Source organism: Pelodiscus sinensis, unplaced genomic scaffold, assembly GCF_049634645.1.
Source record: "Pelodiscus sinensis isolate JC-2024 unplaced genomic scaffold, ASM4963464v1 ctg69, whole genome shotgun sequence".
Lineage (NCBI taxonomy): Eukaryota > Metazoa > Chordata > Testudines > Trionychidae > Pelodiscus > Pelodiscus sinensis.
This window is the reverse complement of record NW_027465915.1, coordinates 582,579-594,914: the sequence shown is the minus strand read 5'-3', so window position 1 is coordinate 594,914 and position 12,336 is coordinate 582,579. Positions and strand designations below refer to the sequence as shown.

Sequence of the window (12,336 nt, the reverse complement as noted above, 5' to 3'; positions counted from 1 at the left end):
ACAGACGGCCAACTTAGCCTCTCTATGTAGTAGTGACTTGTCTAAGGCCACAAAGGAACATCACAAAGCATGGAAAGCCTCCAAGTCACCCTAACCACTGGACCAACCTTACTGCTCCATGTCACGAACCAATAAATCTAAGTAGTTAATCTTACAATTTCATGATTATTATTAAAAATATTTTATTCCACCTATTTAAAATATGCGAGGTGGCTTAATTTTTTTTTTAACACAATACAAATATATAAACTTTAAAAAAATACGAGACCCCAGAGGGACATAAAACCTGCTAAAACATCTTGAGAGGAGGCACACGCACATGCATGCACTCAAACAGCGATAAAAGCAGGAGTAAAAATGGTGAGAAGGCCCTGCCCCACGTAGATGTTAATCTTATCTCTAAGTGGGGGAACACTGAGCAGAGCCTCCCCAGCTGACCTCAACCCCCAGGCAGGTTCATATGGGAGAAGACAGTCCTTCACATACCCCAGACCCAACACGTTTAAGGCTCATAACAAAAACTTTAAATTGTGCCCAGGAACACACCGGAAGCCAGTGCAGCTGCTGGAGCACTGGGATAATGTGCTCCGTATAACGAGTATTAGTTAAAACTCGAGAAGCCACATTCTGGAACAGCTGACATTTCTGAAGGCTCTTTAAAGTCAACCCCACATAAAGCGCATTACAGCAATCCAGTCTGGATGTAACAAGAGCATGGATCACTGTGGCCATTTGTACCTTTATTATTTCCAGAACATTAACTAAAACACTACATATAGAATCAAAGAAGAACAGGGTTTGAAGAAGCCATCTAGTCCAACCCCCTGCCCAAGGCAGGATCTACCCCAACTAAACCATCCCAGCCAGGGCTTTGTCAAGCCTGGTCTTAAAAGTCTCTAGGGATGGAGATTCCACCAATCTCCCTAGGGAACCCATTCCAGTGCTTCAACACCCGCCAAGGGAAATAGCTTTTTAATATCCAATCTAGACCTCCCCCACTGTAACTTGAAACAATTGCTCCTTGTTCTGTCGTCTGCCATCACTGAAAATAGCCTGGCTCATCTTTGGAATCCTCCCTTCAGGTAATTGAAGGCTACTATCAAATCCTCCCCTATTCTTCTCTTCTGCAGACTAAATAACCCGTTTCCTCAGCCTTTCCTCATAAATCATACGCTCTGCCCCCCTAATCATTTTCATTGCCCTTCGTTGGACTCTCCCCAATTTTTCCACGTCCTCTCTGTAGTGAGGCGCCCAAAACTGGATGCGATACTCCAGATGTTGAATTGAAGGAAACAATCATTTCCCTCAATCTACTGGCAATGCTCCTACTAAAGCAACCCAAATATACTGTTAGCCTTCTTGGAAACAAGGGCACACTGTAAACTCAGCTCCAGCTTCTTATCCACTGTAACCCCCAGGTACTTTTCTGCAGAAGTGACACTTCACAGGTTAATCCCCAGCCTGTAGTAGTACTACGGATTCTTCCATCTCAAGTGCAGGACTCTACAATTCTTGTTGAGCCTCATAAGATTTCCTTTGGCCCAATTCTCCTATTTGTCTGGTCACTGCAGATCCTATTCCTACCATTAGTGTATCTACCTCTCCCCCAGTGTAGTGTCATCTGCGAACTTGCTGAGTGTGCAATCCATCCTTATAATTAATGAAGATGTTGAAGAAAACCAGTGGCAGGACCAAACCCTGGGGCATTCTTCTTGATACTGGCTGCCAGCTATACATCAAGCACTACCCACTGGGCCTGATGTTCTAACCAGCTTTCTCTCCACTTTAGAGACCATTCATACAACCCATGCTGGCAAGAATACTGTGGGAGACAGTATCAAAAGCTTTGCTGAAATCAAGCTATACCACTTTCCCCATATTCATTGAGCCAGTTATCTCATCATACATAGAAGGTTGATCAGACATTACTCGCCCTTAGCGAACCCATGTTGACTGTTCCTGATCACCTTTCTTTCTAAGTGTTTCAAAATGGATTCCTTGAGGACCTGCTCCATGATTTTTTTAGGGACACAGATGGGGATGATCAGTCTGGAGAATCTGGGGAACTAATTTTTCTCCCCCTTTTTTTTGGGGGGGGGGGAAGAAGATGGGCCCTGTGCTTATCTTCCCCTCTCTCCCAACAGGACGAGAGCTCCCCTGAATACTCTCCTATAAGGTGCACAGTTGCAAATGTTTGCAGTAAAGTTATCTATGGACTTCCAATGTAACTTTGCACTTGCTGCAAATTTCTCCTTTTCAGTCTTGCTGGGTCTCAGCTCTTAGTTGAAGTTTAAAAAAGTCCCTTTACTTTAAAAAGTGGACAAAGGAAAATTATACCTATACCCAGGGCTTGCCAGCTGGGCAGTTCGGCATGCTTCGTGGCTGTGCTGGCTCATAATCTACTCGCCATGGGTGAGTAGATTACACTAATTGTTGAGCCCTGCCTATACCAGTATCTGAAAATTGGCTAAACAAAAAGCAAAGAAAATCCACCCTCTAGACTTGTCACAACTCATTCTCCAAGAAATTCACAGAAAAAATTAAAAATTAGAAGTAATTGAAAAATTATTTCTTCGGTATGCTCTGCTGGCATTAGCAAAGACTTCAGCAGCTTAATAAGCCCCACCCTTTATTAGCTCAGTAAGGATGCCAGGCAAATCACATTCTCCCTACTCAGTAGGAACAGGAATTGCTGCTAGGGTGATTTGCTGCAGGAACGCTGGAAAAGCGCCACAGAGTAAATTCCTGCAAACCAGCATTTTCAGTAAGGAAAGGAAAAAGAACTGAGACATGAAAATGATAAGATTCCACAATTTCTAGGCATCTCATTTTTGCTGCATTACAGTTACATGCGAGATTTCATTTTCAAAAGTCTTCTTGTCCTATTAGCTAGACAGACTGATGTAAACATCAGTGTCTGTCATATTACCCACAAAAAGGTCTGCAAAAGTGCTACAAAATAACTGCTGCTACATCCTAGTCCAGGCATGTCCAAAGTCCGGCCTGTGGGCCAATTGCGGCCCGTGTTCCGGTTTAATACGGCCCCACAGGTAATTTGGCAATATCTATCTTTTATGGCCCCCAACGAATCCATATGTATTGAGATGAATACATTGTAAAATCTCAGTTAATGTCAGTTGGTCTAAATCAGTTAAATATATTTGGACACAACATGTATACTTGGTGTTATGTTCCTGTTCATATTTTTTTTAACTTAAAAGTTGACAGACAACCTTTATTACCAATAATATGTAATGTACTTTACAATGTTCCTGACATATTTCAGCTTCCTGGATTTTTCTTTCATCTGGCCTTCAGATATGAAAGGCAGAGTGATTTAACACCTGTTTAGATTTGTCATACATGTGAAGAAATGAAAAGTATGCCGTTTGCAATAAACTTTGCATAAAATAGTTAATTTGCATTTAATTTTAATGGTTCAAAGAATGTCAGGCAAAATGGTCAGCCCTCACGCATGTTCACTTCATCAAATCTGGCCCTCTTTGAAAAAAGTTTGGACACCCCTGTCCTATTCATTTAAATTAAGTATAAACCTTTAAGTCAAAAGCCATATGTAAAAGACAAAAAAATTAAATACAAAAGTTGTTAATGTAATGTGTCTATTTAAGGTTAAGGAAGTAAAGAACCAGAACTGTTCAGCTTCTCGTATGAATCATTTGTCCATATCACATTTAAATACACATTCACATTCAATATTTACTCACAATATCAGCGATGTTAATGTTACAATAAAAAACTTCACATACTGATATCTTGATTTGTGTACTAAAAACTTATAACCTTAGTATTTCATTAGTATATTGTACATATATTGTTATGCATTTAAGAACTCAAAGAATGAGTCCAATATGCATGCCCAGCAGCAGATTAATTATGTGATGCTCAATTTTTGAATTTCCTGAACTTCGAGCATTTGCTATGTTTGTATTACAACCTTGCCTTAAAGGAACACTGTTAGAGATATTTAAAATCCATATGTCTCATCATGCTGAAAATATTTTTTAAAAGCTCACTTGTATCTCCCTCAGCTGGGACAATAAAGACAGGTAAGTCAATCTGTCAAAAATTATGATGAGCTAAAAAAACCCAGTATTTCAGTAACCTGTATTTTAAAAAGCCGGTTTCCGAAATGCTTGTATATTTCATGGAACATTTCTACTGAACTTGGAACTTAAGTTTTCTGAAGGCTTATTTTTAAGGAACATAAGCCTGGGATGAAGCATGATACTACAGTATCTTTAATATGGCATTAAGGAGCTATTTTTCTAACTTAGCTGAAAAGTAAACAGTGCCTCAAAATGAGAGTTAGCTGCAACTGAGAGCTATCTGGAAAAGGGAATTCAAGTTTATATAAAATGTGGTCATGCCATCCTGGACTGTAATTTCAGATATTAACTAATTCTGGTTACAACTTGGACAGAATAACTCCAACCAAATCCCAAGGTCCTATAGAAAGTGTTGCCAGTTCCACCAAGTCATCAATGAATTAATGCCCCACTTACGGGGGGGGGGGGGCTGTGGTGGGGGGGGGAGGAGAGGGGGCACTGCAAAATAAAGACTGACTTGCAACTACTGAAAATTCTGTCATATTTGTTATACAAATGAGAATGCCCTGGTACCTTGGCCAAATTCTCAATTGGGCAATTATTGCTGCCCAGTTACAGTGTACTATTGAATAACGGCCATGTTCCACCCCCAAGGTGGCTGCATTTCAATGTGTGTGCACAGATTACTCTTACATTACTTTCTAAAATACTGCAGAAGCTACATCTCAAATATAAAATGTTAAGCAATTAAATGTTTTAGAACAAGAAATGGTCTTTGATAGTCAAGCAAATTTATAACGAACATTTCAGATGAAGTGTATAGTTAATCAGAAAACTACACACTTTGATATTTTAGGAAAAAAGCCTGGTAGTTAGATTTTCCTAGCACAAACCAGACAGGTGTTTGCAAAGACCATGACAGTTTTCAAACACTGGGGTACTCAAGCTTTACATTATTGCTTTATCTTTTTTTTTAAACCATAAATTATACAAATTTCAAGTTTACATATATACTACTTTTTGAAATAGATTTTTAATTGGAGGTATGTTTTTATCTCAAGTCAACATGGTACGGCCAATGTCCAACATAAGACGCATCTCAAAAATGCAGATTTAGATAGCTTCAGAGGGATAGCCGAGTTAGTCTGTACAGCCATGGTCACCAACCCATCAATCGCGATCGACTGGTCAATTGGGAGGGATCGACCAGTCGATCACAAATCATTCTGTGCCTCCCCCTCCCCCCCCAGCAGCCCCACTACCTACCTCCAGTGACAAATGGAGGTAGTGCCGGCTTCCCTCAGGGTGGACAGAAGTCAGGCAGCTGCATGCCACTTCCAGGGTTTCCGGAAGTGCGCTGCCTGCTCCCCTCCTCCAGGTCTGTGGCATGCCGGGGAGTTGCTGCGCAGGGGGAGGAGGTAGGAGTCCCGGGGGAAGTCACGTGCTGGGACTTCCCACCTCAGGGGGCAGGGGGGAAGTTAGGAGTCCCCAGAGGAGGCACATGCCGGAGCTTCTCTCCTCTTCGGGGAATGGGGAAGGAGTCCCCAGGGGGAGGCGTGCAACAGGGCTTCCTTTCTCCGCAGGAACGGGGGGTAGGTCGGCTCCAAGGGGGCACGTGCGCGGGCTTCCCTGCTCTGCGGGAGGGAGGAGTCGGGCCTGGAGGAGGCATGCAACAGGGCTTCCCTCCTCTTTGGGAGGGGGGGTGGAATCCTGGAAGGAGACTGGTGCAGGGAACTCTATGCCCCCCTGGCCCCCTGCTGTAGAAACTTGTCCCCTGCCCTCCCAGCACCCTGTTCCATCTCCCCAGCCACAGAACCCTGCCCCCACTCGCACCCTGTCCCCTGCCCCAGCACCCACTAGCACTCTTCCCCAGTATCATGTCCCCTGCTCCCACCAGCACAGTTGGGGCCACATTAGAGAGGCTTGCGGGGGAGGGGGGGTTGAAAGAGTTTTGGTTTTTTTGCAACTCTTGTGCGACCCCAACTGACTTTCCAGTGAGTCAGTGACCCCTGACTCCAAACAGGTCCCCTGCCCTTCTCAGAAATAAAGACAATGCAGAAACTTTGTGTGTTTGACACAGTATTTTATTTAAAAATGAAGTCTGGCCAACAAACCCCCAATTGGGGCCAAGCCCCCATCTGGCGACAACATCAGAACACTCTTGCACTCCCTCCCTTCCCCCAGACCCTAGATCTGAGCCTATCATACACTGGAACCCCCTGCCCTGAGCCCTTCACATACCCCAACCCAAATTCCTGAACCCTCACATCCACAAGCCTGTGGATTGCTTACTACCCCAACCCTCCATCTGACCCCGACACTGCCCGGCCTGGAGCCCCCTCCCCTTCTCCACCTCTTCCTGCATCCAGACTGCCTCCCAGAGCTTGCAACTCTCACCCCTTCCCACCGCCAAATCCCTCATTCCCACCCCGGAGCCTACACATCCTGTCTCAACCCAGCAAGGGTCCGGCTAGACTGCAGGAGTTTTTCAGGATTCCAGAGATATCCCAGAAAAACTCTTCTGCACCCAGGGATGCGTTTGTTCTTCCGTTTTTTTAAGTGGAAGAGCAAACATGCTCTTTCAGTCACCCTATATTCCTATTTCCACGAGGAATAAGGGGGCTTCTGAAAGAAGGGGTTTTTCCTGTCATTTGGTCCAGTCTAGGCAGGCCAGATGTTGGGAAAACCTCATTCTACAGAAGAATTGGATAAAAAAAGCAGCGGTATAAGAGTTGGGGATAGCAAGTGATGGAGAGGAGGAGAATAGAGAGGGCGGGGCTTCAAGGAAGGGGCAATGCAGTAGATCTTGGGTTGTTCTGTCATTTAAAAAGTGATCTTGGGTGTAAAAAGGTTGGAAACCCCTGCTGTACAGGATAAACTTAAACAACGAATGGTCCGGTAGCACTTTAAAGACTAACGAAACATGGAGACGGTATCATGAGCTATTGCGGGCACAGCCCACTGTTTCTGAAGAAGTGGGCTGTGCCCGCGATAGCTCATGATCCCATCTACATGTTTTGTTAGTCTATAAAGTGCTACCAGACCATTCATTGGTTTTTAAGTTAGATTTAGATAGTTCTTAAAAAGTCAATTATTTCTCCTAAAAAGGAAATCTCTATTAAAGCCATTTAAAGTCCACTGCAGTGTGATGCCTGCCAGCTGCTCTTCATACAATACAGTCATGGCAAAAATGGCCTTTCACCATAGATCTTGCAAACAGTTGCTACACTAAATGTTGGAAGCAGAGGGACCTGTCTGCAGAGATAGTATTTGCCATACATTTCAGTACACATACAACAGGCTAAATGGCTCACCAACAGAAAGAAGGTATTTCCTACATCCTTTGGTAGGCATCCAACTGCAGAAGAGGCTATATGCCGTACATTTTGCTCTGCAGGTGCAGCAAAACAGGGAAACTTCTTTAGCCTCTGTTTTGTTGCAAGTTGCAAGTTGAGCTGGGCCACTATTTTGACTGTTCTATGCTCTGTGAATGAAAAATTCCCTCTTAGCACTAGCAGGCTGGTGTAGGCAGCTCACTGCACACAGCAGAAATTCCAGTCAGTAAGGCAAATGGGGCCCAGCCGATGGAAGGGAAGGAAGGAGACATAGGAACAATAAGGAAAGCATCTGGCTGTATGACTAACTGGAAAGGAGACTCCATTCAGAGGTAGACTGCAGTCCCAGGTCTGAGATTGCAACTGCCTCTCTTGCTCTAGGAAAATCATAACAAGTCTTACTGTCCTAATTCTGCACAAAAAGACAAGAGGGGTGAGGTAATGCCTTTTACTAGACAAGTTGCAAGCTTCACAGAACTTTTCAATTCTGTGGAGCACAAAAGCTTGGCTCTTATCAAACCAACTTCTAATGGTGAAATAAAAGATATTGCTTCATACACCTAGTGTCTCTCATATCCTAAGACCAGTACAGCTTCAGCAACAGTGTAAACTAGTTTTGGGCAGAATGAAAACAAAAGGCCAGCTCGGGGTTTCCAGCCACATCCTAGTGCAATTAAATACAGCATACAGGTTTATCGAACTGGAGTAAGATTTACACACGTCTGCCTCAAAGCTGTGGAAATATAAAAGTGAAAACCTTTCTCTGAGCAGGAACCAGCCATCTCCTAAACACAGCACTAATGGAGGCTGCTCTACTGTCCTTCCCTGGAGACAGCAGCCAACACTACTAAAGCTTCTCACGTAGCAACCAGAGCTCTGGAGCCAAATGCAGCTGCTGTCACTGCCTTGAACACTTACCCACAGGATCCAAAGCAACACCCTCCTGCCTTCCTTCACCTCTGTGCTTCAAACCAGAAGGCTGGGAACAAAATGACTTCCTGGGCCAGTTACAGAAAAATTCCTAGTGCCTCCTTCATAGGTGAAAAAGGGAAACTCCTACTCCCTCTTAAGGAAATACTGAACTCTTTATCTAACCTTATATTTTGCTTTTTAACAGAAGCACCTGCAGTGTGTCCATTTGGATTTTTTTTTAAAAAATGTTACCAAAATAATGACTTGCAGCCATAATCCCCTCCCCCACAGATATTAATTCCCTCTCCCTTGCCCATAACCTCTGCCTGAGTGAACCTTAAACAGTCCAATTACATAATGGGCCAGAGAGATTGCAGGAGGCCACTGAAAGGCCTGCAAAGAGCTATTACTTCCTTAAAGCAGAACTAGCCTCCGCCGAAAGCTGGAAGAATCCCAATGGCATATTTTAATCACTATACAATAAAATCCCAGTTCCTCTTTGCAAAACAGACCATCTGCTGCCTGTTGAAAATCCCATTTTAGTAGAGAATCAAACCACATCTAAGTTCCTTCCTTCTGTCAGGATCAGGAATAAGGAATGTGAAGTTTTTCCCAGTCACTTTCCAGCTTAGCCCAACATTTTACAAGACATATGACATACAACAAAGGACCTCTGTTTGAACAGTAGGCCATTGGCATCCAAGGACGATGCTGCTGGAGACACAGGTGACCTTGTCACAGCTGTATGGTATTAAAAACAGGAACTGTGTTTTAGTTCGGTCCTGAGCCTAAACAGCCAGGTTGGGAGGCTCGGAATCCACACAGCAGGAAACACAGGACATACAACCAAATGCAGGAAAATCCCTGCTGCAGCCTCCAGCACAAGGCAAGAAAAGGAGAGGTTTATTAGTGAACAGACTATACAGGCACCATGAGAAAGCAGAAAATGCAGGTCAAACACCTCCTCCCCCATACCCTGGAGGAATTGGTAGCTCAGAACGGACAGCAGGGACAGGAAAGGAACAGCAGACCAGAGCAGGCTGTTTCTAGACAGAGGGTGAGCCTCTCTTTCCTGGGAAGGGATAATCTTGGAGGGGAAGCTCTTAGCACAGAAAGGGGCTTTCCCACAATAATGGCTTTCCTCTCTCCTTATCTCTTTTAGCAGCTCAAAAGCAACAGACAAAACCTTCCACTGTATGGACCACCACCCACACGCAGATCTGCCTAGGAGCTAAAACAAACTGAATTAATCTGAATTTAAATCACCTTTTACCACGAAAGCAACAACTCTGCCCTCCCAAGACAGTAGACAGACTGAGGAGAAACGCCATGATTCCCTCTGGCAGTTAGCTAGGGTCCCCATCCTCACCAACCCCAGCGTGGGTAGAGCCTCTCTCACCCTGGCTGGGGCTCCCACCCGTACGCCCTTGCTTCCCCCCCACACACGAGACACCCCTCCCACTTGTTCCCCACCTCCTCCGGGCTTGTGCAGAACCCCGCCCCCGCACTACTCCCCCCCTCAGACCCCCCTCACCCAGAGCTCGGCCAGGCCGCCCCCCATCAACCTTCACCCCCCCAAGGACGGGGCCTGGCCACGGACACTCATGCCGTCCCCCCATCGCACTCACACCCTCCCACAGGGCTTGGCCAGTCTGCGCCCCCCCCGCACTCAGCCTTCCCCCCCGGAATGAGCCCTCCCCCCCGCAGGGCTCGGCCAGCCGCCCCCACTCAGTCCTCCCCCCCGAATGAGCCCTTCCCCCCCGCAGGGCTCGGCCAGCCGCCCCACACTCAGCCCTCCCCCCCCCCCGAATGAGCCCTTCCCCCCGCAGGGCTCGGCTAGCCGCCCCCACTCAGCCCTCCCCCCCCGAATGAGCCCTTCCCCCCCCCAGGGCTCGGCCAACCCCCCCACACTCAGCCCTGCCCTCCCCCCCCGAATGAGCCCTTCCCCCCCGCAGGGCTCGGCCAGGCCCCCCCACACTCAGCCCTGCCCTCCCCCTCCCGAATGAGCCCTTCCCCCCCCCCAGGGCTCGGCCAGGCCCCCCCCACACTGAGCCTTCCCCCCCGCAGGGCTCGGCCAGGCCCCCCCACACTCAGCCCTTCCCCCCAGCAGGGCTCGGCCAGGCCCCCCCACACTCAGCCCTTCCCCCCGCAGGGCTCGGCCAGGCCCCCCCCACTCAGCCCTTCCCCCCCGCAGGGCTCGGCCAGGCCCCCCCCGCACTGAGCCTTCCCCCCCGCAGGGCTCGGCCAGGCCCCCCCCCCCGGCCCTTCCCCCCCGCAGGGCTCGGCCAGGCCCCCCCCCCCCGGCCCTTCCCCCCCGCAGGGCTCGGCCAGGCCCCCCCCCCCCCCCACTCGGCCCTTCCCCCCCGCAGGGCTCGGCCAGGCCCCCCCCCCACTCAGCCCTTCCCCCCCGCAGGGCTCGGCCAGGCCCCCCCCGCACTGAGCCTTCCCCCCCGCAGGGCTCGGCCAGCCCCCCCGCACTGAGCCTTCCCCCCCGCAGGGCTCGGCCAGCCCCCCCGCACTGAGCCTTCCCCCCCGCAGGGCTCGGCCAGCCCCCCCCACTCAGCCCTTCCCCCCCCGCAAGGCTCGGCCAGGCCCCCCCGGCCCCGCCCCTACCTGTCCGGCCCGCTGCGGGCCGCGCGCGCACTAGGCCCGACTCGCGCCGCGGCGTTTCCTGGGCAGCAGGCGGGACCGAGACCCTCTGCGGCGACGGCGGCAGCCTCGGCCCCTCCCCCTCCGCACCACTAGCTGCGGCGCTTCTACGGGCCGGGCGGAAACGGCACTGAGCGCACGGGGCTGCCCAGCGCTGGCGCCAGGGGCCGCCCGTCCACACCCACTGCCGCTGGCGATTGGCGACGGCAGCGCCTAGCTCCGCCCATGCCACCCGAGCGCCGGCAGCGCCCCTCCTTCGCGCCTCCTGCACCCCCGTGCGATTGGGCTAGGGCTCCGCAGGCCACGCCCCAGCCCACTTCCCATTGGCCAGCCTCGGTACTCGGGCCACAGAGGCGACTTCCCATTGGCGCCCCCAGCTGTCCTGTGAAGGGCCTAGGACAGAAGCCCCGCGGCTGCTGAGGAGAGTATCAGGACGTCTGGGAAATCTGCACTCTGGTTGGCCGCGACTCCCGTCAGTTAGGAACCACTTCCTGCGTAAGGCACGGACTTAGACGAGAGAAGAGAGGGGTGGAGCTGACGTGTGATTGGCTTGGCGCCGCTTGCACCACGTGGCCTCCCGCAGCCGGGGTGGGACTCCTGCCTCGGGACACGTGGCAGACAGAAGGGGCGGGGCCGCGTGAGACTGGGCTCCCAGCACTCAGGGGGCATGCGCGCCGGAGCAGCGAGACGTGTGCATGCGCACGCAGCGCCCAGCTGCAGGCCGCAGCAAGGGGGGGGGCACCACAGGACACGCGTAACCCTCCGCCCCGCGCTTCTTAACGTCCCGGGGAGCGCCCGCCCCTCCCCCAACGGCCCTGGGAGCGCCCGCCCCTCCCCCCTCGCTACTTAACGGCCCTGGGAGCGCCCGCCCCTCCCCCCTCCCTTCTTCACGTCCCTGGGAGCGCCCGCCCCTCCCCCCTCGCTTCTTAACGCCCGTGGGAGCGCCCGCCCCTCCCCCCTCGCTTCTAAACGCCCGTGGGAGCGCCCGCCCCTCCCCCCTCGCTTCTTAACGTCCCTGGGAGCGCCCGCCCCTCCCCCCTCGCTTCTTAACGTCCCTGGGAGCGCCCGCCCCTCCCCCAACGTCCCTGGGAGCGCCCGCCCCTCCCCCCTCGCTTCTTAACGCCCGTGGGAGCGCCCGCCCCTCCCCCCTCGCTTCTTAACGGCCCTGGGAGCGCCCGCCCCACTTCTTACTGTGCCTGGGACCGCCCGCCCCCTCTTCACATCCCTGGGACAGCCTGCCCCTCCCCTGCTTCTTAATGTCCCTAAGACAAAGCACCGCCCCCCCCCCGCCCCCGCTTCTGAATGTCCCTAGGTAGCCCACCCCTTTTCGCGCTTCTTAACGTCCCCTTTGCAGGCTGCCTGCCCAGTCCCTG

The 12,336-nt window shown here is 50.6% G+C and overlaps 1 protein-coding gene across 4 annotated transcripts in view; it reads right to left on the bottom strand.

Moving 5' to 3' along the window:
• LOC102455368 (histone-lysine N-methyltransferase SETD5-like) overlaps positions 1 to 11,798 on the bottom strand; it is a 98,183-nt gene extending 86,385 nt beyond the window's left edge. Inside the window, exon 1 of one of the 4 annotated variants that reach the window (XM_075916663.1) lies at positions 10,928 to 11,798. The gene's annotated coding sequence lies outside the window, so the exon portion shown is untranslated. The remainder of the gene's footprint in view (positions 1 to 10,927) is intronic. The other 3 variants (XM_075916662.1, XM_075916665.1, XM_075916664.1) reach the window with 3 other exon arrangements.
• Between the last annotated feature and the right edge of the window lie 538 nt (positions 11,799 to 12,336).